This window comes from Ambystoma mexicanum, chromosome 2q (genome assembly GCF_040938575.1).
Source record: "Ambystoma mexicanum isolate Mex_15411 chromosome 2q, UKY_AmexF1_1, whole genome shotgun sequence".
Taxonomy (NCBI): Eukaryota; Metazoa; Chordata; class Amphibia; order Caudata; family Ambystomatidae; genus Ambystoma; species Ambystoma mexicanum.
The window spans coordinates 1,455,127,284-1,455,154,439 of record NC_090924.1 but is presented as its reverse complement, the minus strand read 5'-3'; positions in this window follow the sequence as shown (position 1 = coordinate 1,455,154,439).

Here is a 27,156-nt window from a genome sequence, read left to right as displayed (position 1 = left end):
GGGCGAGGCTGCATAACGCACCTTTACTGCTGTGACTATCGCCCATGCAGGGATCAAGTCCAAGAGAGAGGCTGCATAACGCACCTTTACTGCTGTCACTACGGCCCCTGCAGGGATCAAGTCTAAGGGAGAGGCTGCGTAACGCACCTTTACTGCTGTGACAATGGCCCATGCAGGAATCAAGTCCAAGGGAGAGGCTGCATAACGCACCTTTACTGCTGTGACTACAGCCCATGCAGGGATCAAGTCCAAGGGAGAGGTTGCACTATGCACCTTTACTTCTGTGACTATGGCCCATGCAGGGAATAAGTCCAAGGTCGAGGCTGCATAACGCACCTTTACTGCTGTGACTATGGCCCATGCAGGGATCAAGTCTAAGGACGAGGCTGCATAATGCACCTTTACTGCTGTGACTACGGCCCATGCAGGGATCAAGTCCAAGGGAGAGGCTGCATAACGCACCTTTCCTGCTGTGACTATGGCCCATGCAGTGATCAAGTCCAAGGGAGAGGCTGCATAACGCACCTTTCCTGCTGTGACTATGGCCCATGCAGTGATCAAGTCCAAGGGAGAGATTGCATAACGCACCTTTACTGCTGTGACTATGGCCCTTGCAGGCATCAGGTCCAAGGGAGAGGTTGCATAACGCACCTTTATTGCTGTGACTACGGCCCATGCAGTGATCAAGTCCAAGGGCGAGGCTGCATAACGCACCCTTACTGCTTTGACTACGGCCCCTGCAGGGATCAAGTCCAAGGGCGAGGCTGCATAACGCACCTTTACTGCTTTGACTACGGCCCCTGCAGGGATCAAGTCCAAGGGAGAGGCTGCATAACGCACCTTTACTGCTGTGACTATCGCACATGCAGTGATCAAGTCCAAGGGCGAGGCTGCATAACGCACCTTTACTGCTGTGACTACGGCCCATGCAGGGATCAAGTCCAAGGGAGAGGTTGCATAATGCACCTTTACTACTGTGACAATGGCCCATGCAGTGATCAAGTCCAAGCGAGAGGTTGCATGACCCACCTTTTACTGCTGTGACTATGGCCCATGCAGGGATCAGGTCCAAGGGGAGGTTGGATAAAAAACCTTTACTACTGTGACTATGGCAACTGCAGGGATCAAGTCCAAGGGCGAGGCTGCATAACGCATCTTTACTGCTGTGACTACAGCCCATGCAGTGATCAAGTCCAAGGGCGAGGCTGCATAATGCACCTTTACTGCTGTGACTACGGCCCATGCAGTGATCAAGTCCAAGGGCGAGGCTGCATAACGCACCTTTACTGCTTTGACTACGGCCCCTGCAGGGATCAAGTCCAAGGGCGAGGCTGCATAACGCACCTTTACTGCTTTGACTACGGCCCCTGCAGGGATCAAATCCAAGGGCGAGGCTGCATAACGCACCTTTACTGCTGTGACTATCGCCCATGCAGGGATCAAGTCCAAGAGAGAGGCTGCATAACGCACCTTTACTGCTGTGACTACGGCCCCTGCAGGGATCAAGTCTAAGGGAGAGGCTGCGTAACGCACCTTTACTGCTGTGACAATGGCCCATGCAGGAATCAAGTCCAAGGGAGAGGCTGCATAACGCACCTTTACTGCTGTGACTACAGCCCATGCAGGGATCAAGTCCAAGGGCGAGGTTGCACTATGCACCTTTACTTCTGTGACTATGGCCCATGCAGGGAATAAGTCCAAGGTCGAGGCTGCATAACGCACCTTTACTGCTGTGACTATGGCCCATGCAGGGATCAAGTCTAAGGGCGAGGCTGCATAACGCACATTTACTGCTGTGACTACGGCTTATGCAGGGATCCAGTCCAAGGGAGAGGTTGCATAATGCACCTCTACTGCTGTGATTACGGCACATGCAGGGATCTAGTCCAAGGGAGAGGTTGCATAACGCACCTTTACTGCTGTGACTATGGCCCTTGCAGGCATCAGGTCCAAGGGCGAGGCTGCATTATGCACCTTTATTGCTGTGACTACGGCCCATGCAGTGATCAAGTCCAAGGGCGAGGCTGCATAACGCACCTTTACTGCTTTGACTACGGCCCCTGCAGGGATCAAGTCCAAGGGCGAGGCTGCATAACGCACCTTTACTGCTTTGACTACGGCCCCTGCAGGGATCAAATCCAAGGGAGAGGCTGCATAACGCACCTTTACTGCTGTGACTATCGCCCATGCAGGGATCAAGTCCAAGGGAGAGGCTGCATAACGCACCTTTACTGCTGTGACTACAGCCCATTCAGGGATCAAGTCCAAGGGAGAGGTTGCACTATGCACCTTTTCTTCTGTGACTATGGCCCATGCAGGGAATAAGTCCAAGGGCGAGGCTGCATAACGCACCTTTACTGCTGTGACTATGGCCCATGCAGGGATCAAGTCTAAGGGTGAGGCTGCATAACGCACCTTTACTGCTGTGACTACGGCCCATGCAGGGATCCAGTCCAAGGGAGAGGTTGCATAATGCACCTTTACTGCTGTGATTACGGCCCATGCAGGGATCCAGTCCAAAGGAGAGGTTGCATAATGCACCTTTACTGCTGTGAATACGGCCCATGCAGGGATCTAGTCCAAGGGAGAGGTTGCATAATGGACCTTTACTGCTGTGACAATGGTCCATGCAGGGATCAAGTCCAAGGGAGAGGCTGCATAATGCACCTTTACTGCTGTGATTACAGCCCATGCAGGGATTAAGTCCAAAGGAGAGGCTGCATAATGCACCTTTACTGCTGTGACTATGGCCCATGCAGGGATCCAGTCCAAGGGATAGGTTGCATAATGCACCTTTACTGCTGTGATTAAGGCCCATGCAGGGATCTAGTCCAAGGGAGAGGTTGCATAATGCACCTTTACTGCTGTGACTATGGTCCATGCAGTGATCAAATCCAAGGGAGAGGTTGCATAATGCACCTTTACTGCTGTGACTATGGCCCATGCAGGGATCAGGTCCAAGGGAGAGGCTGCATAATGCACCTTTACTGCTGTGATTACAGCCCATGCAGGGATTAAGTCCAAAGGAGAGGCTGCATAATGCACCTTTACTGCTGTGACTATGGCCCATGCAGGGATAAAGTCCAAGGGAGAGGTTGCATAATGCACCTTTACTACTGTGACAATGGCCCATGCAGTGATCAAGTCCAAGCGAGAGGTTGCATGACACACCTTTACTGCTGTGACTATGGCCCATGCAGGGATCAGGTCCAAGGGGAGGTTGCATAAAAAACCTTTACTACTGTGACTACGTCACATGCAGGGATCAAGTCCAAGGGAGAGGCTGCATAACGCACCTTTACTGCTGTGACTATGGCCCATGCAGTGATCAAGTTCAAGGACGAGGCTGCAAAACGCACCTTTACTGTTGTGACTACAGCCCATGCAGTGATAAAGTCCAAGGGAGAGGCTGCATAACGCACCTTTACTGCTGTGACTACGGCCCATGCAGTGATCAAGTCCAAGGGAGAGGTTGCAAAACGCACCATTACTGCTGTGACTAAGGCCCATGCAGGGATCAGGTCCAAGGGAGAGGTTGCATAATGCACCTTTACTGCTGTTATTACGGCCCATGCTGGGATCTCGTCCAAGGGAGAGGTTGCATAATGGACCTTTACTGCTGTGACAATGGCCCATGCAGTGATCAAATCCAAGGGTGAGGCTGCATAATGCACCTTTACTGCTGTGATTACAGCCCATGCAGGGATTAAGTCCAAAGGAGAGGCTGCATAATGCACCTTTACTGCTGTGACTACGGCCCATGCAGGGATCAAGTCCAAGGGAGAGGTTGCATAAGGCACCTTTACTACTGTGACAATGGCCCATGCAGTGATCAAGTCCAAGCGAGAGGTTGCATGACGCACCTTTACTGCTGTGACTATGGCCCATGCAGGGATCAGGTCCAAGGGGAGGTTGCATAAAAAACCTTTACTACTGTGACTACGGCCCATGCAGGGATCAAGTCCAAGGGCGAGGCTGCATAATGCACCTTTACTGCTGTGACTATGGCCCATGCAGTGATCAAGTTCAAGGACGAGGCTGCATAACGCACCTTTACTGATGTGACTACCGCCCATGCAGTGATAAAGTCCAAGGGCGAGGCTGCATAACGCACCTTTACTGCTGTGACTACGGCCCATGCAGTGACCAAGTCCAAGGGCGAGGCTGCATAACGCACCTTTACTGCTTTGACTACGGCCCCTGCAGGGATCAAGTCCAAGGGCGAGGCTGCATAACGCACCTTTACTGCTTTGACTACGGCCCCTGCAGGGATCAAATCCAAGGGAGAGGCTGCATAACGCACCTTTACTGCTGTGACTATCGCCCATGCAGGGATCAAGTCCAAGGGAGAGGCTGCATAACGCACCTTTACTGCTGTGACTACGGCCCCTGCAGGGATCAAGTCCAAGGGAGAGGCTGCATAACGCACCTTTACTGCTGTGACAATGGCCCATGCAGGAATCAAGTCCAAGGGAGAGGCTGCATAACGCACCTTTACTGCTGTGACTACAGCCCATGCAGGGATCATGTCCAAGGGAGAGGTTGCACTATTCACCTTTACTTCTGTGACTATGGCCCATGCAGGGAATAAGTCCAAGGGCGAGGCTGCATAACGCACCTTTACTGCTGTGACTATGGCCCATGCAGGGATCAAGTCTAAGGGCGAGGCTGCATAATGCACCTTTACTGCTGTGACTACAGCCCATGCAGGGATCCAGTCCAAGGGAGAGGTTGCATAATGCACCTTTACTGCTGTGATTACGGCCCATGCAGGGATCTAGTCCAAGGGAGAGGTTGCATAATGGACCTTTACTGCTGTGACAATGGCCCATGCAGTGATCAAATCCAAGGGAGAGGTTGCATAATGCACCTTTACTGCTGTGACTATGGCCCATGCAGGGATCAAGTCCAAGGGAGAGGCTGCATAATGCACCTTTACTGCTGTGACTATGGCCCATGCAGGGATCAAGTCCAAGGGAGAGGTTGCATAATGCACCTTTACTGCTGTAACAATTGCCCATACAGTGATAAAATCCGAGGGAGAGGTTGCATAATGCACCTTTACTGCTGTCACTATGGCCCATGCAGTGATCAAGTTCGAGGGCGAGGCTGCATAACGCACCTTTACTGCTGTGGCCATGGCCCATGCATTGATTAAGTCCAAGGGAGAGGCTGCAAAATTCACCTTTACTGCTGCGACTACAGCCCATTCAGTGATCAAGTCCAAGGGCGAGGCTGCATAACGCACCTTTACTGCTGTGACTACGGCCCATGCAGTGATCAAGTCCAAGGGCGAGGCTGCATAACGCACCTTTACTGCTTTGACTACGGCCCCTGCAGGGATCAAGTCCAAGGGCGAGGCTGCATAACGCACCTTTACTGCTTTGACTACGGCCCCTGCAGGGATCAAATCCAAGGGGGAGGCTGCATAACGCACCTTTACTGCTGTGACTATCGCCCATGCAGGGATCAAGTCCAAGGGAGAGGCTGCATAACACACCTTTACTGCTGTGACTACGGCCCCTGCAGGGATCAAGTATAAGGGAGAGGATGCGTAACGCACCTTTACTGCTGTGACAATGGCCCATGCAGGAATCAAGTCCAAGGGAGAGGCTGCATAACGCACCTTTACTGCTGTGACTACAGCCCATGCAGGGATGAAGTCCAAGGGAGAGGTTGCACTATGCACCTTTACTTCTGTGACTATGGCCCATGCAGGGAATAAGTCCAAGGGCGAGGCTGCATAACGCACCTTTACTGCTGTGACTATGGCCCATGCAGGGATCAAGTCTAAGGGCGAGGCTGCATAACGCAAATTTACTGCGGTGACTACGGCTTATGCAGGGATCCAGTCCAAGGCAGAGGTTGCATAATGCACCTCTACTACTGTGACTACGGCCCATGCAGGGATCAAGTCCAAGGGCGAGGCTGCATAACGCACCGTTACTGCTGTGACTACGGCCCATGCAGTGATCAAGTCCAAGGGAGAGGCTGCAACATGCATCTTTACTGCTGTGACTACAGCCCATGCAGGGATTAAGTCCAAGGGAGAGGTTGCATAATGCACCTTTACTGCTGTGACAATGGCCCATGCACGGATCGAGTCCAAGGGAGAGGTTGCATAACGCACCTTTACTGCTGTGACAATGGCCCATGCAGGGATCAAGTCCAAGGGTGAGGCTGCATAACGCACTTTTACTGCTGTGACTATGGCCCATGCATGGATCAAGTCCAAGGGAGAGGCTGCATAATGCACCTTTACTGCTGTAACTACGGCCCATGCAGGGATCAACTCCAAGGGCGAGGCTGCATAACGCACCTTTACTGCTGTGACAATGGCCCATGCAGGGATCATGTCCAAGGGAGAGGCTGCATAATGCACCTTTACTGCTGTGACTATGGCCCATGCAGGGATCAAGTCCAAGGGCGTGGCTGCATAACGCACCTTTACTGCTGTGATTACGGCCCATGCAGGGATCAAGTCCGAGGGAGAGGTTGCATAATGCACCTTTACTGCTGTGACAATGACCCATGCAGGGATCAAGTCTGAGGGAGAGGTTGCATAATGCGCCTTTACTGCTGTGACAATGACCCATGCAGGGATCAAGTCCGAGGGAGAGGCTGCATAAAGCGCCTTTACTGCTCTGACAATGGCCCATGCAGGGATCAAGTCCAAGGGAGAGGTTGCATAACGCACCTTTACTGCTGTGACAATGGCCCATGCAGGGATCAAGTCCGAGGGAGAGGTTGCATAACGCACCTTTACTGCTGTGATAATGGCCCATGCAGGGATCACATCCGAGGGAGAGGCTGCATAAAGCGCCTTTACTGCTGTGACAATGGCCCATGCAGGGATCAAGTCCAAGGGAGAGGTTGCATAACGCACCTTTACTGCTGTGACAATGGCCCATGCAGGGATCAAGTCCGAGGGAGAGGTTGCATAACGCACCTTTACTGCTGTGATAATGGCCCATGCAGGGATCAAGTCCAAGGGAGAGACTGCAAAACAGACATTTACTGCTGTGATTACGGCCCATGCAGTGATCAAGTCCAAGGGAGAGGTTGCATAACGCACATTTACTGCTGTGACTACGGCCCATGCAGGGATCAGGTCCATGGGTGAGGCTGCATAATGCACCTTGACTGCTGTGACTACGGCCCATGCAGTGATCAAGTCCAAGGGAGAGGTTGCATGACGGACCTTTACTGCTGTGACTATGGCCCATGCAGTGATCAAGTCCAAGGGAGAGGTTGCATGATGCACCTTTACTGCTGTGACTATGGTCCATGCAGGGATCAGGTGCAAGGGAGAAGTTGCATAAAGCACCTTTACTGCTGTGACGATGGTCCATGCAGGGATCAAGTCCAAGGGTGAGGCTGCATAACGCACCTTTACTGCTGTGACTACAGCCCATGCAGGGATCAAGTCCAAGGGAGAGGCTGCAAAACGCACCTTTACTGCTGTGACTACGGCCCATGCAGTGATCAAGTCCAAGGGAGAGGCTGCAAAACGCATCTTTACTGCTGTGACTACAGCCCATGCAGGGATCAGGTCCAAGGGAGAGGTTGCATAACGCACCTTTACTGCTGTGACTACGGCCCATGCAGTGATCAAGTCCAAGGGCGAGGCTGCATAACGCACCTTTACTGCTTTGACTACGGCCCCTGCAGGGATCAAGTCCAAGGGCGAGGCTGCATAACGCACCTTTACTGCTTGACTACGGCCCCTGCAGGGATCAAGTCCAAGGGAGAGGCTGCATAATGCACATTTACTGCTGTGACTATCGCCCATGCAGGGATCAGGTCCAAGGGAGAGGCTGCATAACGCACCTTTACTGCTGTCACTACGGCCCATGCAAGGTTCAGGTCCAAGGGAGAGGCTGCATAACGCACCTTTAGTGCTGTGACTATGGCCCATGCAGGGATCAAGTGCAAGGGAGAGGCTGCATAATGCACCTTTACTGCTGTGACTACGGCCCCTGCAGGGATCAAGTCTAAGGGAGAGGCTGCGTAACTCACCTTTACTGCTGTGACAATGGCCCATGCAGGAATCAAGTCCAAGGGAGAGGCTGCATAACGCACCTTTACTGATTTGACAACGGCCCCTGCAGGGATCAAGTCCAAGGGAGAGGCTGCATAACGCACCTTTACTGCTGTGACTATCGCCCATGCAGGGATCAAGTCCAAGGGCGAGGCTGCATAACGCACCTTTACTGCTGTGACCACAGCCCATGCAGGGATCAAGTCCAAGGGAGAGGTTGCACTATGCACCTTTACTTCTGTGACTATGGCCCATGCAGGGAATAAGTCCAAGGGCGAGGCTGCATAACGCACCTTTACTGCTGTGACTATGGCCCATGCAGGGATCAAGTCCAAGGGAGAGGCTGCATAATGCACCTTTACTGCTGTGATTACAGCCCATGCAGGGATTAAGTCCAAAGGAGAGGCTGCATAATGCACCTTTACTGCTGTGACTACGGCCCATGCAGGGATCAAGTCCAAGGGAGAGGTTGCATAATGCACCTTTACTACTGTGATAATGGCCCATGCAGTGATCAAGTCCAAGCGAGAGGTTGCATGACGCACCTTTTACTGCTGTGACTATGGCCCATGCAGGGATCAGGTCCAAGGGGAGGTTGCATAAAAAACCTTTACTACTGTGACTACGGCCCATGCAGGGATCAAGTCCAAGGGCGAGGCTGCATAACGCACCGTTACTGCTGTGACTACGGCCCATGCAGGGATCAAGTCCAAGGGCGAGGCTGCATAACGCACCTTTACTGCTGTGACTACGGCCCATGCAGTGATCAAGTCCAAGGGCGAGGGTGCATAATGCACCTTTACTGCTGTGACTACGGCCCATGCAGTGATCAGGTCCAAGGGCGAGGCTGCATAACGCACCTTTACTGCTTTGACTACGGCCCCTGCAGGGATCAAGTCCAAGGGCGAGGTTGCATAACGCACCTTTACTGCTTTGACTACGGCCCCTGCAGGGATCAAATCCAAGGGAGAGGCTGCATAACGCACCTTTACTGCTGTGACTATCGCCCATGCAGGGATCAAGTCCAAGGGAGAGGCTGCATAACACACCTTTACTGCTGTGACTACGGCCCCTGCAGGGATCAAGTCTAAGGGAGAGGCTGCGTAACGCACCTTTACTGCGGTGACAATGGCCCATGCAGGAATCAAGTCCAAGGGAGAGGCTGCATAACGCACCTTTACTGCTGTGACTACAGCCCATGCAGGGATCAAGTCCAAGGGAGAGGTTGCACTATCCACCTTTACTTCTGTCTCTTTGGCCCATGCAGGGAATAAGTCCAAGGGCGAGGCTGCATAACACACCTTTACTGCTGTGACTATGGCCCATGCAGGGATCAAGTCTAAGGGCGAGGCTGCATAACGCACTTTTACTGCTGTGACTACGGCTTATGCAGGGATCCAGTCCAAGGGAGAGGTTGCATAATGCACCTTTACTGCTGTGATTACGGCCCATGCAGGGATCTAGTCCAAGGGAGAGGTTGCATAACGCACCTTTACTGCTGTGACTATGGCCCTTGCAGGCATCAGGTCCAAGGGAGAGGTTGCATAACGCACCTTTACTGCTGTGACTACGGCCCATGCAGGGATCAAGTCCAAGGGAGAGGTTGCATGACGCACCTTTACTGCTGTGACTATCGCCCATGCAGGGATCAAGTCCAAGGGCGAGGCTGCATAACGCACCTTTACTGCTGTGACCACAGCCCATGCAGGGATCAAGTCCAAGGGAGAGGTTGCACTATGCACCTTTACTTCTGTGACTATGGCCCATGCAGGGAATAAGTCCAAGGGCGAGGCTGCATAACGCACCTTTACTGCTGTGACTATGGCCCATGCAGGGATCAAGTCTAAGGGCGAGGCTGCATAAGGCACCTTTACTGCTGTGACTACGGCCCATGCAGGGATCCAGTCCAAGGGAGAGGTTGCATAATGCACCTTTACTGCTGTGATTACGGCACATGCAGGGATCTAGTCCAAGGGAGAGGTTGCATAATGGACCTTTACTGCTGTGACAATGGCCCATGCAGTGATCAAATCCAAGGGAGAGGTTGCATAATGCACCTTTACTGCTGTGACTATGGCCCATGCAGGGATCAAGTCCAAGGTAGAGGCTGCATAATGCACCTTTACTGCTGTGATTACAGCCCATGCAAGGATTAAGTCCAAAGGAGAGGCTGCATAATGCACCTTTACTGTTGTGACTACGGCCCATGCAGGGATCAAGTTACTGCTGTGACTATGGCCCATGCCGGGATCAGGTCCAAGGGGAGGTTGCATAAAAAACCTTTACTACTGTGACTACGGCCCATGCAGGGATCAAGTCCAAGGGCGAGGCACCTTTACTGCTGTGACTACGGCCCATGCAGAGATCAAGTCCAAGGGCGAGGCTGCATAATGCACCTTTACTGCTGTGACTACGGCCCATGCAGTGATCAAGTCCAAGGGCGAGGCTGCATAGCGCACCTTTACTGCTTTGACTACGGCCCCTGCAGGGATCAAGTCCAAGGGCGAGGCTGCATAACGCACCTTTACTGCTTTGACTACGGCCCCTGCAGGGATCAAATCCAAGGGAAAGGCTGCATAACGCACCTTTACTGCTGTGATTACGGCCCATGCAGGGATCTAGTCCAAGGGAGAGGTTGCATAACGCACCTGTACTGCTGTGACTATGGCCCTTGCAGGCATCAGGTCCAAGGGAGAGGTTGCATAACGCACCTTTACTGCTGTGACTACGGCCCATGCAGGGATCAAGTCCAAGGGAGAGGTTGCATGACGCACCTTTACTGCTGTGACTACGGCCCATGCAGGGATCAAGTCCAAGGGCGAGGATGTATAACCCACCTTTACTGCTGTGACTATGGCCCATGCAGTGATCAAGTCCAAGGGCGAGGCTGCATAACGCACCTTTACTGCTGTGACTACGGCCCATGCAGCGATCAAGTCCAAGGGCGAGGCTGCATAACGCACCTTTACTGCTGTGATTACGGCCCATGCAGTGATCAAGTCCAAGGGAGAGGCTGCAAAACGCATCTTTACTGCTGTGACTACAGCCCATGCAGAGATCAGGTCCAAGGGAGAGGTTGCATAACGCACCTTTACTGCTGTGACTACGGCCCATGCAGGGATTAAGTCCAAGGGAGAGGTTGCATAATGCACCTTTACTGCTGTGACAATGGCCCATGCACGGATCGAGTCCAAGGGAGAGGTTGTATAACGCACCTTTACTGCTGTGACAATGGCCCATGCAGGGATCAAGTCCAAGGGCGAGGCTGCATAACGCACTTTTACTGCTGTGACTATGGCCCATGCATGGATCAAGTCCAAGGGAGAGGCTGCATAATGCACCTTTACTGCTGTAACTACGGCCCATGCAGGGATCAAGTCCAAGGGCGAGGCTGCATAACGCACCTTTACTGCTGTGATTACGGCCCATGCAGTGATCAAGTCCAAGGGAGAGGCTGCAAAACGCATCTTTACTGCTGTGACTACAGCCCATGCAGAGATCAGGTCCAAGGGAGAGGTTGCATAACGCACCTTTACTGCTGTGACTACGGCCCATGCAGGGATTAAGTCCAAGGGAGAGGTTGCATAATGCACCTTTACTGCTGTGACAATGGCCCATGCACGGATCGAGTCCAAGGGAGAGGTTGCATAACGCACCTTTACTGCTGTGACAATGGCCCATGCAGGGATCAAGTCCAAGGGCGAGGCTGCATAACGCACTTTTACTGCTGTGACTATGGCCCATGCATGGATCAAGTCCAAGGGAGAGGCTGCATAATGCACCTTTACTGCTGTAACTACGGCCCATGCAGGGATCAAGTCCAAGGGCGAGGCTGCATAACGCACCTTTACTGCTGTGACTATGGCCCATGCAGGGATCAAGTCCAAGGGCGAGGTTGCATAACGCACCTTTACTGCTTTGACTACGGCCCCTGCAGGGATCAAATCCAAGGGAGAGGCTGCATAACGCACCTTTACTGCTGTGACTATCGCCCATGCAGGGATCAAGTCCAAGGGAGAGGCTGCATAACACACCTTTACTGCTGTGACTACGGCCCCTGCAGGGATCAAGTCTAAGGGAGAGGCTGCGTAACGCACCTTTACTGCGGTGACAATGGCCCATGCAGGAATCAAGTCCAAGGGAGAGGCTGCATAACGCACCTTTACTGCTGTGACTACAGCCCATGCAGGGATCAAGTCCAAGGGAGAGGTTGCACTATCCACGTTTACTTCTGTCTCTTTGGCCCATGCAGGGAATAAGTCCAAGGGCGAGGCTGCATAACACACCTTTACTGCTGTGACTATGGCCCATGCAGGGATCAAGTCTAAGGGCGAGGCTGCATAACGCACTTTTACTGCTGTGACTACGGCTTATGCAGGGATCCAGTCCAAGGGAGAGGTTGCATAATGCACCTTTACTGCTGTGATTACGGCCCATGCAGGGATCTAGTCCAAGGGAGAGGTTGCATAACGCACCTTTACTGCTGTGACTATGGCCCTTGCAGGCATCAGGTCCAAGGGAGAGGTTGCATAACGCACCTTTACTGCTGTGACTACGGCCCATGCAGGGATCAAGTCCAAGGGAGAGGTTGCATGACGCACCTTTACTGCTGTGACTATCGCCCATGCAGGGATCAAGTCCAAGGGCGAGGCTGCATAACGCACCTTTACTGCTGTGACCACAGCCCATGCAGGGATCAAGTCCAAGGGAGAGGTTGCACTATGCACCTTTACTTCTGTGACTATGGCCCATGCAGGGAATAAGTCCAAGGGCGAGGCTGCATAACGCACCTTTACTGCTGTGACTATGGCCCATGCAGGGATCAAGTCTAAGGGCGAGGCTGCATAAGGCACCTTTACTGCTGTGACTACGGCCCATGCAGGGATCCAGTCCAAGGGAGAGGTTGCATAATGCACCTTTACTGCTGTGATTACGGCACATGCAGGGATCTAGTCCAAGGGAGAGGTTGCATAATGGACCTTTACTGCTGTGACAATGGCCCATGCAGTGATCAAATCCAAGGGAGAGGTTGCATAATGCACCTTTACTGCTGTGACTATGGCCCATGCAGGGATCAAGTCCAAGGTAGAGGCTGCATAATGCACCTTTACTGCTGTGATTACAGCCCATGCAGGGATTAAGTCCAAAGGAGAGGCTGCATAATGCACCTTTACTGTTGTGACTACGGCCCATGCAGGGATCAAGTTACTGCTGTGACTATGGCCCATGCAGGGATCAGGTCCAAGGGGAGGTTGCATAAAAAACCTTTACTACTGTGACTACGGCCCATGCAGGGATCAAGTCCAAGGGCGAGGCACCTTTACTGCTGTGACTACGGCCCATGCAGAGATCAAGTCCAAGGGCGAGGCTGCATAATGCACCTTTACTGCTGTGACTACGGCCCATGCAGTGATCAAGTCCAAGGGCGAGGCTGCATAACGCACCTTTACTGCTTTGACTACGGCCCCTGCAGGGATCAAGTCCAAGGGCGAGGCTGCATAACGCACCTTTACTGCTTTGACTACGGCCCCTGCAGGGATCAAATCCAAGGGAAAGGCTGCATAACGCACCTTTACTGCTGTGATTACGGCCCATGCAGGGATCTAGTCCAAGGGAGAGGTTGCATAACGCACCTGTACTGCTGTGACTATGGCCCTTGCAGGCATCAGGTCCAAGGGAGAGGTTGCATAACGCACCTTTACTGCTGTGACTACGGCCCATGCAGGGATCAAGTCCAAGGGAGAGGTTGCATGACGCACCTTTACTGCTGTGACTACGGCCCATGCAGGGATCAAGTCCAAGGGCGAGGATGTATAACCCACCTTTACTGCTGTGACTACGGCCCATGCAGTGATCAAGTCCAAGGGCGAGGCTGCATAACGCACCTTTACTGCTGTGACTACGGCCCATGCAGCGATCAAGTCCAAGGGCGAGGCTGCATAACGCACCTTTACTGCTGTGATTACGGCCCATGCAGTGATCAAGTCCAAGGGAGAGGCTGCAAAACGCATCTTTACTGCTGTGACTACAGCCCATGCAGAGATCAGGTCCAAGGGAGAGGTTGCATAACGCACCTTTACTGCTGTGACTACGGCCCATGCAGGGATTAAGTCCAAGGGAGAGGTTGCATAATGCACCTTTACTGCTGTGACAATGGCCCATGCACGGATCGAGTCCAAGGGAGAGGTTGCATAACGCACCTTTACTGCTGTGACAATGGCCCATGCAGGGATCAAGTCCAAGGGCGAGGCTGCATAACGCACTTTTACTGCTGTGACTATGGCCCATGCATGGATCAAGTCCAAGGGAGAGGCTGCATAATGCACCTTTACTGCTGTAACTACGGCCCATGCAGGGATCAAGTCCAAGGGCGAGGCTGCATAACGCACCTTTACTGCTGTGACTATGGCCCATGCAGGGATCAAGTCCAAGGGAGAGGCTGCATAATGCACCTTTACTGCTGTGACTACAGCCCATGCAGGGATCAAGTCCAAGGGCGAGGCTGCATAAAGCACCTTTACTGCTGTGACTACAGCCCATGCAGGGATCAAGTCCAAGGAAGAGGTTGCATAATGCACCTTTACTGCTGTGACAATGACCCATGCAGGGATCAAGTCCGAGGGAGAGGTTGCATAACGCACCTTTACTGCTGTGACTACGGCCCCTGCAGGGATCAAGTCCAAGGGAGAGGCTGCATAACGCACCTTTACTGCTGTGACAATGGCCCATGCAGGAATCAAGTCCAAGGGAGAGGCTGCATAACGCACCTTTACTGCTGTGACTACAGCCCATGCAGGGATCATGTCCAAGGGAGAGGTTGCATAACGCACCTTTACTGCTGTGACTACGGCCCATGCAGGGATTAAGTCCAAGGGAGAGGTTGCATAATGCACCTTTACTTCTGTGACTATGGCCCATGCAGGGAATAAGTCCAAGGGCGAGGCTGCATAACGCACCTTTACTGCTGTGACTATGGCCCATGCAGGGATCAAGTCTAAGGGCGAGGCTGCATAATGCACCTTTACTGCTGTGACTACAGCCCATGCAGGGATCCAGTCCAAGGAAGAGGTTGCATAATGCACCTTTACTGCTGTGATTACGGCCCATGCAGGGATCTAGTCCAAGGGAGAGGTTGCATAATGGACCTTTACTGCTGTGACAATGGCCCATGCAGTGATCAAATCCAAGGGAGAGGTTGCATAATGCACCTTTACTGCTGTGACTATGGCCCATGCAGGGATCAAGTCCAAGGGAGAGGCTGCATAATGCACCTTTACTGCTGTGACTATGGCCCATGCAGGGATCAAGTCCAAGGGAGAGGTTGCATAATGCACCTTTACTGCTGTTACTACGGCCCATGCAGGGATCTAGTCAAAGGGAGAGGTTGTATAATGCACCTTTACTGCTGTAACAATTGCCCATACAGTGATAAAATCCGAGGGAGAGGTTGCATAATGCACCTTTACTGCTGTCACTATGGCCCATGCAGTGATCAAGTTCGAGGGCGAGGCTGCATAACGCACCTTTACTGCTGTGACCATGGCCCATGCATTGATCAAGTCCAAGGGAGAGGCTGCAAAACGCATCTTTACTGCTGTGACTACAGCCCATGCAGAGATCAGGTCCAAGGGAGAGGTTGCATAACGCACCTTTACTGCTGTGACTACGGCCCATGCAGGGATTAAGTCCAAGGGAGAGGTTGCATAATGCACCTTTACTGCTGTGACAATGGCCCATGCACGGATCGAGTCCAAGGGAGAGGTTGCATAACGCACCTTTACTGCTGTGACAATGGCCCATGCAGGGATCAAGTCCAAGGGCGAGGCTGCATAACGCACTTTTACTGCTGTGACTATGGCCCATGCATGGATCAAGTCCAAGGGAGAGGCTGCATAATGCACCTTTACTGCTGTAACTACGGCCCATGCAGGGATCAAGTCCAAGGGCGAGGCTGCATAACGCACCTTTACTGCTGTGACTATGGCCCATGCAGGGATCAAGTCCAAGGGAGAGGCTGCATAATGCACCTTTACTGCTGTGACTACAGCCCATGCAGGGATCAAGTCCAAGGGCGAGGCTGCATAACGCACCTTTACTGCTGTGACTACAGCCCATGCAGGGATCAAGTCCAAGGAAGAGGTTGCATAATGCACCTTTACTGCTGTGACAATGACCCATGCAGGGATCAAGTCCGAGGGAGAGGTTGCATAACGCACCTTTACTGCTGTGACTACGGCCCCTGCAGGGATCAAGTCCAAGGGAGAGGCTGCATAACGCACCTTTACTGCTGTGACAATGGCCCATGCAGGAATCAAGTCCAAGGGAGAGGCTGCATAACGCACCTTTACTGCTGTGACTACAGCCCATGCAGGGATCATGTCCAAGGGAGAGGTTGCACTATTCACCTTTACTTCTGTGACTATGGCCCATGCAGGGAATAAGTCCAAGGGCGAGGCTGCATAACGCACCTTTACTGCTGTGACTATGGCCCATGCAGGGATCAAGTCTAAGGGCGAGGCTGCATAATGCACCTTTACTGCTGTGACTACAGCCCATGCAGGGATCCAGTCCAAGGAAGAGGTTGCATAATGCACCTTTACTGCTGTGATTACGGCCCATGCAGGGATCTAGTCCAAGGGAGAGGTTGCATAATGGACCTTTACTGCTGTGACAATGGCCCATGCAGTGATCAAATCCAAGGGAGAGGTTGCATAATGCACCTTTACTGCTGTGACTATGGCCCATGCAGGGATCAAGTCCAAGGGAGAGGCTGCATAATGCACCTTTACTGCTGTGACTATGGCCCATGCAGGGATCAAGTCCAAGGGAGAGGTTGCATAATGCACCTTTACTGCTGTTACTACGGCCCATGCAGGGATCTAGTCAAAGGGAGAGGTTGTATAATGCACCTTTACTGCTGTAACAATTGCCCATACAGTGATAAAATCCGAGGGAGAGGTTGCATAATGCACCTTTACTGCTGTCACTATGGCCCATGCAGTGATCAAGTTCGAGGGCGAGGCTGCATAACGCACCTTTACTGCTGTGACCATGGCCCATGCATTGATTAAGTCCAAGGGAGAGGCTGCAAAATTCACCTTTACTGCTGCGACTACAGCCCATTCAGTGATCAAGTCCAAGGGCGAGGCTGCATAACGCACCTTTACTGCTGTGACTACGGCCCATGCAGTGATCAAGTCCAAGGGCGAGGCTGCATAACGCACCTTTACTGCTTTGACTACGGCCCCTGCAGGGATCAAGTCCAAGGGCGAGGCTGCATAACGCACCTTTACTGCTTTGACTACGGCCCCTGCAGGGATCAAATCCAAGGGGGAGGCTGCATAACGCACCTTTACTGCTGTGACTATCGCCCATGCAGGGATCAAGTCCAAGGGAGAGGCTGCATAACACACCTTTACTGCTGTGACTACGGCCCCTGCAGGGATCAAGTATAAGGGAGAGGATGCGTAACGCACCTTTACTGCTGTGACAATGGCCCATGCAGGAATCAAGTCCAAGGGAGAGGCTGCATAACACACCTTTACTGCTGTGACTACGGCCCCTGCAGTGATCAAGTCCAAGGGCGAGGCTGCATAACGCACCTTTACTGCTGTGACAATGGCCCATGCAGGAATCAAGTCCAAGGGAGAGGCTGCATAACGCACCTTTACTGCTGTGACTACAGCCCATGCAGGGATCATGTCCAAGGGAGAGGTTGCACTATGCACCTTTACTTCTGTGACTATGGCCCATGCAGGGAATAAGTCCAAGGGCGAGGCTGCATAACGCACCTTTACTGCTGTGACTATGGCCCATGCAGGGATCAAGTCTAAGGGCGAGGCTGCATAATGCACCTTTACTGCTGTGACTACAGCCCATGCAGGGATCCAGTCCAAGGGAGAGGTTGCATAATGCACCTTTACTGCTGTGATTACGGCCCATGCAGGGATCTAGTCCAAGGGAGAGGTTGCATAATGGACCTTTACTGCTGTGACAATGGCCCATGCAGTGATCAAATCCAAGGGAGAGGTTGCATAATGCACCTTTACTGCTGTGACTATGGCCCATGCAGGGATCAAGTCCAAGGGAGAGGCTGCATAATGCACCTTTACTGCTGTGACTATGGCCCATGCAGGGATCAAGTCCAAGGGAGAGGTTGCATAATGCACCTTTACTGCTGTAACAATTGCCCATACAGTGATAAAATCCGAGGGAGAGGTTGCATAATGCACCTTTACTGCTGTCACTATGGCCCATGCAGTGATCAAGTTCGAGGGCGAGGCTGCATAACGCACCTTTACTGCTGTGACCATGGCCCATGCATTGATTAAGTCCAAGGGAGAGGCTGCAAAATTCACCTTTACTGCTGCGACTACAGCCCATTCAGTGATCAAGTCCAAGGGCGAGGCTGCATAACGCACCTTTACTGCTGTGACTACGGCCCATGCAGTGATCAAGTCCAAGGGCGAGGCTGCATAACGCACCTTTACTGCTTTGACTACGGCCCCTGCAGGGATCAAGTCCAAGGGCGAGGCTGCATAACGCACCTTTACTGCTTTGACTACGGCCCCTGCAGGGATCAAATCCAAGGGGGAGGCTGCATAACGCACCTTTACTGCTGTGACTATCGCCCATGCAGGGATCAAGTCCAAGGGAGAGGCTGCATAACACACCTTTACTGCTGTGACTACGGCCCCTGCAGGGATCAAGTATAAGGGAGAGGATGCGTAACGCACCTTTACTGCTGTGACAATGGCCCATGCAGGAATCAAGTCCAAGGGAGAGGCTGCATAACGCACCTTTACTGCTGTGACTACAGCCCATGCAGGGATGAAGTCCAAGGGAGAGGTTGCACTATGCACCTTTACTTCTGTGACTATGGCCCATGCAGGGAATAAGTCCAAGGGCGAGGCTGCACAACGCACCTTTACTGCTGTGACTATGGCCCATGCAGGGATCAAGTCTAAGGGAGAGGCTGCATAACGCAAATTTACTGCGGTGACTACGGCTTATGCAGGGATCCAGTCCAAGGCAGAGGTTGCATAATGCACCTCTACTACTGTGACTACGGCCCATGCAGGGATCAAGTCCAAGGGCGAGGCTGCATAACGCACCGTTACTGCTGTGACTACGGCCCATGCAGTGATCAAGTCCAAGGGAGAGGCTGCAACATGCATCTTTACTGCTGTGACTACAGCCCATGCAGGGATCAGGTCCAAGGGAGAGGTTGCATAACGCACATTTACTGCTGTGACTACAGCCCATGCAGGGATTAAGTCCAAGGGAGAGGTTGCATAATGCACCTTTACTGCTGTGACAATGGCCCATGCACGGATCGAGTCCAAGGGAGAGGTTGCATAACGCACCTTTACTGCTGTGACAATGGCCCATGCAGGGATCAAGTCCAAGGGTGAGGCTGCATAACGCACTTTTACTGCTGTGACTATGGCCCATGCATGGATCAAGTCCAAGGGAGAGGCTGCATAATGCACCTTTACTGCTGTAACTACGGCCCATGCAGGGATCAACTCCAAGGGCGAGGCTGCATAACGCACCTTTACTGCTGTGACTATGGCCCATGCAGGGATCATGTCCAAGGGAGAGGCTGCATAATGCACCTTTACTGCTGTGACTATGGCCCATGCAGGGATCAAGTCCAAGGGCGTGACTGCATAACGCACCTTTACTGCTGTGATTACGGCCCATGCAGGGATCAAGTCCGAGGGAGAGGTTGCATAATGCACCTTTACTGCTGTGACAATGACCCATGCAGGGATCAAGTCTGAGGGAGAGGTTGCATAATGCGCCTTTACTGCTGTGACAATGACCCATGCAGGGATCAAGTCCGAGGGAGAGGCTGCATAAAGCGCCTTTACTGCTCTGACAATGGCCCATGCAGGGATCAAGTCCAAGGGAGAGGTTGCATAACGCACCTTTACTGCTGTGACAATGGCCCATGCAGGGATCAAGTCCGAGGGAGAGGTTGCATAACGCACCTTTACTGCTGTGATAATGGCCCATGCAGGGATCACATCCGAGGGAGAGGCTGCATAAAGCGCCTTTACTGCTGTGACAATGGCCCATGCAGGGATCAATTCCAAGGGAGAGGTTTCATAATGCACATTTACAGCTGTGACTACGGCCCATGAAGGGATCAAGTCCAAGGGAGAGACTGCAAAACAGACATTTACTGCTGTGATTACGGCCCATGCAGTGATCAAGTCCAAGGGAGAGGTTGCATAACGCACATTTACTGCTGTGACTACGGCCCATGCAGGGATCAGGTCCATGGGTGAGGCTGCATAATGCACCTTGACTGCTGTGACTACGGCCCATGCAGTGATCAAGTCCAAGGGAGAGGTTGCATGACGGACCTTTACTGCTGTGACTATGGCCCATGCAGTGATCAAGTCCAAGGGAGAGGTTGCATGATGCACCTTTACTGCTGTGACTATGGTCCATGCAGGGATCAGGTGCAAGGGAGAAGTTGCATAAAGCACCTTTACTGCTGTGACGATGGTCCATGCAGGGATCAAGTCCAAGGGTGAGGCTGCATAACGCACCTTTACTGCTGTGACTACAGCCCATGCAGGGATCAAGTCCAAGGGAGAGGCTGCAAAACGCACCTTTACTGCTGTGACTACGGCCCATGCAGTGATCAAGTCCAAGGGAGAGGCTGCAAAACGCATCTTTACTGCTGTGACTACAGCCCATGCAGGGATCAGGTCCAAGGGAGAGGTTGCATAACGCACCTTTACTGCTGTGACTACGGCCCATGCAGTGATCAAGTCCAAGGGCGAGGCTGCATAACGCACCTTTACTGCTTTGACTACGGCCCCTGCAGGGATCAAGTCCAAGGGCGAGGCTGCATAACGCACCTTTACTGCTGTCACTACGGCCCATGCAAGGTTCAGGTCCAAGGGAGAGGCTGCATAACGCACCTTTAGTGCTGTGACTATGGCCCATGCAGGGATCAAGTCCAAGGGAGAGGCTGCATAATGCACCTTTACTGCTGTGACTACGGCCCCTGCAGGGATCAAGTCTAAGGGAGAGGCTGCGTAACTCACCTTTACTGCTGTGACAATGGCCCATGCAGGAATCAAGTCCAAGGGAGAGGCTGCATAACGCACCTTTACTGATTTGACAACGGCCCCTGCAGGGATCAAGTCCAAGGGAGAGGCTGCATAACGCACCTTTACTGCTGTGACTATCGCCCATGCAGGGATCAAGTCCAAGGGCGAGGCTGCATAACGCACCTTTACTGCTGTGACCACAGCCCATGCAGGGATCAAGTCCAAGGGAGAGGTTGCACTATGCACCTTTACTTCTGTGACTATGGCCCATGCAGGGAATAAGTCCAAGGGCGAGGCTGCATAACGCACCTTTACTGCTGTGACTATGGCCCATGCAGGGATCAAGTCCAAGGGAGAGGCTGCATAATGCACCTTTACTGCTGTGATTACAGCCCATGCAGGGATTAAGTCCAAAGGAGAGGCTGCATAATGCACCTTTACTGCTGTGACTACGGCCCATGCAGGGATCAAGTCCAAGGGAGAGTTTGCATAATGCACCTTTACTACTGTGATAATGGCCCATGCAGTGATCAAGTCCAAGCGAGAGGTTGCATGACGCACCTTTTACTGCTGTGACTATGGCCCATGCAGGGATCAGGTCCAAGGGGAGGTTGCATAAAAAACCTTTACTACTGTGACTACGGCCCATGCAGGGATCAAGTCCAAGGGCGAGGCTGCATAACGCACCGTTACTGCTGTGACTACGGCCCATGCAGGGATCAAGTCCAAGGGCGAGGCTGCATAACGCACCTTTACTGCTGTGACTACGGCCCATGCAGTGATCAAGTCCAAGGGCGAGGGTGCATAATGCACCTTTACTGCTGTGACTACGGCCCATGCAGTGATCAGGTCCAAGGGCGAGGCTGCATAACGCACCTTTACTGCTTTGACTACGGCCCCTGCAGGGATCAATTCCAAGGGCGAGGTTGCATAACGCACCTTTACTGCTTTGACTACGGCCCCTGCAGGGATCAAATCCAAGGGAGAGGCTGCATAACGCACCTTTACTGCTGTGACTATCGCCCATGCAGGGATCAAGTCCAAGGGAGAGGCTGCATAACACACCTTTACTGCTGTGACTACGGCCCCTGCAGGGATCAAGTCTAAGGGAGAGGCTGCGTAACGCACCTTTACTGCGGTGACAATGGCCCATGCAGGAATCAAGTCCAAGGGAGAGGCTGCATAACGCACCTTTACTGCTGTGACTACAGCCCATGCAGGGATCAAGTCCAAGGGAGAGGTTGCACTATCCACCTTTACTTCTGTCTCTTTGGCCCATGCAGGGAATAAGTCCAAGGGCGAGGCTGCATAACACACCTTTACTGCTGTGACTATGGCCCATGCAGGGATCAAGTCTAAGGGCGAGGCTGCATAACGCACTTTTACTGCTGTGACTACGGCTTATGCAGGGATCCAGTCCAAGGGAGAGGTTGCATAATGCACCTTTACTGCTGTGATTACGGCCCATGCAGGGATCTAGTCCAAGGGAGAGGTTGCATAACGCACCTTTACTGCTGTGACTATGGCCCTTGCAGGCATCAGGTCCAAGGGAGAGGTTGCATAACGCACCTTTACTGCTGTGACTACGGCCCATGCAGGGATCAAGTCCAAGGGAGAGGTTGCATGACGCACCTTTACTGCTGTGACTATCGCCCATGCAGGGATCAAGTCCAAGGGAGAGGTTGCACTATGCACCTTTACTTCTGTGACTATGGCCCATGCAGGGAATAAGTCCAAGGGCGAGGCTGCATAACGCACCTTTACTGCTGTGACTATGGCCCATGCAGGGATCAAGTCTAAGGGCGAGGCTGCATAAGGCACCTTTACTGCTGTGACTACGGCCCATGCAGGGATCCAGTCCAAGGGAGAGGTTGCATAATGCACCTTTACTGCTGTGATTACGGCACATGCAGGGATCTAGTCCAAGGGAGAGGTTGCATAATGGACCTTTACTGCTGTGACAATGGCCCATGCAGTGATCAAATCCAAGGGAGAGGTTGCATAATGCACCTTTACTGCTGTGACTATGGCCCATGCAGGGATCAAGTCCAAGGTAGAGGCTGCATAATGCACCTTTACTGCTGTGATTACAGCCCATGCAAGGATTAAGTCCAAAGGAGAGGCTGCATAATGCACCTTTACTGTTGTGACTACGGCCCATGCAGGGATCAAGTTACTGCTGTGACTATGGCCCATGCAGGGATCAGGTCCAAGGGGAGGTTGCATAAAAAACCTTTACTACTGTGACTACGGCCCATGCAGGGATCAAGTCCAAGGGCGAGGCACCTTTACTGCTGTGACTACGGCCCATGCAGAGATCAAGTCCAAGGGCGAGGCTGCATAATGCACCTTTACTGCTGTGACTACGGCCCATGCAGTGATCAAGTCCAAGGGCGAGGCTGCATAGCGCACCTTTACTGCTTTGACTACGGCCCCTGCAGGGATCAAGTCCAAGGGCGAGGCTGCATAACGCACCTTTACTGCTTTGACTACGGCCCCTGCAGGGATCAAATCCAAGGGAAAGGCTGCATAACGCACCTTTACTGCTGTGATTACGGCCCATGCAGGGATCTAGTCCAAGGGAGAGGTTGCATAACGCACCTGTACTGCTGTGACTATGGCCCTTGCAGGCATCAGGTCCAAGGGAGAGGTTGCATAACGCACCTTTACTGCTGTGACTACGGCCCATGCAGGGATCAAGTCCAAGGGAGAGGTTGCATGACGCACCTTTACTGCTGTGACTACGGCCCATGCAGGGATCAAGTCCAAGGGCGAGGATGTAGAACCCACCTTTACTGCTGTGACTATGGCCCATGCAGTGATCAAGTCCAAGGGCGAGGCTGCATAACGCACCTTTACTGCTTTGACTACGGCCCATGCAGCGATCAAGTCCAAGGGCGAGGCTGCATAACGCACCTTTACTGCTGTGATTACGGCCCATGCAGTGATCAAGTCCAAGGGAGAGGCTGCAAAACGCATCTTTACTGCTGTGACTACAGCCCATGCAGAGATCAGGTCCAAGGGAGAGGTTGCATAACGCACCTTTACTGCTGTGACTACGGCCCATGCAGGGATTAAGTCCAAGGGAGAGGTTGCATAATGCACCTTTACTGCTGTGACAATGGCCCATGCACGGATCGAGTCCAAGGGAGAGGTTGCATAACGCACCTTTACTGCTGTGACAATGGCCCATGCAGGGATCAAGTCCAAGGGCGAGGCTGCATAACGCACTTTTACTGCTGTGACTATGGCCCATGCATGGATCAAGTCCAAGGGAGAGGCTGCATAATGCACCTTTACTGCTGTAACTACGGCCCATGCAGGGATCAAGTCCAAGGGCGAGGCTGCATAACGCACCTTTACTGCTGTGATTACGGCCCATGCAGTGATCAAGTCCAAGGGAGAGGCTGCAAAACGCATCTTTACTGCTGTGACTACAGCCCATGCAGAGATCAGGTCCAAGGGAGAGGTTGCATAACGCACCTTTACTGCTGTGACTACGGCCCATGCAGGGATTAAGTCCAAGGGAGAGGTTGCATAATGCACCTTTACTGCTGTGACAATGGCCCATGCACGGATCGAGTCCAAGGGAGAGGTTGCATAACGCACCTTTACTGCTGTGACAATGGCCCATGCAGGGATCAAGTCCAAGGGCGAGGCTGCATAACGCACTTTTACTGCTGTGACTATGGCCCATGCATGGATCAAGTCCAAGGGAGAGGCTGCATAATGCACCTTTACTGCTGTAACTACGGCCCATGCAGGGATCAAGTCCAAGGGCGAGGCTGCATAACGCACCTTTACTGCTGTGACTATGGCCCATGCAGGGATCAAGTCCAAGGGCGAGGTTGCATAACGCACCTTTACTGCTTTGACTACGGCCCCTGCAGGGATCAAATCCAAGGGAGAGGCTGCATAACGCACCTTTACTGCTGTGACTATCGCCCATGCAGGGATCAAGTCCAAGGGAGAGGCTGCATAACACACCTTTACTGCTGTGACTACGGCTCCTGCAGGGATCAAGTCTAAGGGAGAGGCTGCGTAACGCACCTTTACTGCGGTGACAATGGCCCATGCAGGAATCAAGTCCAAGGGAGAGGCTGCATAACGCACCTTTACTGCTGTGACTACAGCCCATGCAGGGATCAAGTCCAAGGGAGAGGTTGCACTATCCACGTTTACTTCTGTCTCTTTGGCCCATGCAGGGAATAAGTCCAAGGGCGAGGCTGCATAACACACCTTTACTGCTGTGACTATGGCCCATGCAGGGATCAAGTCTAAGGGCGAGGCTGCATAACGCACTTTTACTGCTGTGACTACGGCTTATGCAGGGATCCAGTCCAAGGGAGAGGTTGCATAATGCACCTTTACTGCTGTGATTACGGCCCATGCAGGGATCTAGTCCAAGGGAGAGGTTGCATAACGCACCTTTACTGCTGTGACTATGGCCCTTGCAGGCATCAGGTCCAAGGGAGAGGTTGCATAACGCACCTTTACTGCTGTGACTACGGCCCATGCAGGGATCAAGTCCAAGGGAGAGGTTGCATGACGCACCTTTACTGCTGTGACTATCGCCCATGCAGGGATCAAGTCCAAGGGCGAGGCTGCATAACGCACCTTTACTGCTGTGACCACAGCCCATGCAGGGATCAAGTCCAAGGGAGAGGTTGCACTATGCACCTTTACTTCTGTGACTATGGCCCATGCAGGGAATAAGTCCAAGGGCGAGGCTGCATAACGCACCTTTACTGCTGTGACTATGGCCCATGCAGGGATCAAGTCTAAGGGCGAGGCTGCATAAGGCACCTTTACTGCTGTGACTACGGCCCATGCAGGGATCCAGTCCAAGGGAGAGGTTGCATAATGCACCTTTACTGCTGTGATTACGGCACATGCAGGGATCTAGTCCAAGGGAGAGGTTGCATAATGGACCTTTACTGCTGTGACAATGGCCCATGCAGTGATCAAATCCAAGGGAGAGGTTGCATAATGCACCTTTACTGCTGTGACTATGGCCCATGCAGGGATCAAGTCCAAGGTAGAGGCTGCATAATGCACCTTTACTGCTGTGATTACAGCCCATGCAGGGATTAAGTCCAAAGGAGAGGCTGCATAATGCACCTTTACTGTTGTGACTACGGCCCATGCAGGGATCAAGTTACTGCTGTGACTATGGCCCATGCAGGGATCAGGTCCAAGGGGAGGTTGCATAAAAAACCTTTACTACTGTGACTACGGCCCATGCAGGGATCAAGTCCAAGGGCGAGGCACCTTTACTGCTGTGACTACGGCCCATGCAGAGATCAAGTCCAAGGGCGAGGCTGCATAATGCACCTTTACTGCTGTGACTACGGCCCATGCAGTGATCAAGTCCAAGGGCGAGGCTGCATAACGCACCTTTACTGCTTTGACTACGGCCCCTGCAGGGATCAAGTCCAAGGGCGAGGCTGCATAACGCACCTTTACTGCTTTGACTACGGCCCCTGCAGGGATCAAATCCAAGGGAAAGGCTGCATAACGCACCTTTACTGCTGTGATTACGGCCCATGCAGGGATCTAGTCCAAGGGAGAGGTTGCATAACGCACCTGTACTGCTGTGACTATGGCCCTTGCAGGCATCAGGTCCAAGGGAGAGGTTGCATAACGCACCTTTACTGCTGTGACTACGGCCCATGCAGGGATCAAGTCCAAGGGAGAGGTTGCATGACGCACCTTTACTGCTGTGACTACGGCCCATGCAGGGATCAAGTCCAAGGGCGAGGATGTATAACCCACCTTTACTGCTGTGACTACGGCCCATGCAGTGATCAAGTCCAAGGGCGAGGCTGCATAACGCACCTTTACTGCTGTGACTACGGCCCATGCAGCGATCAAGTCCAAGGGCGAGGCTGCATAACGCACCTTTACTGCTGTGATTACGGCCCATGCAGTGATCAAGTCCAAGGGAGAGGCTGCAAAACGCATCTTTACTGCTGTGACTACAGCCCATGCAGAGATCAGGTCCAAGGGAGAGGTTGCATAACGCACCTTTACTGCTGTGAC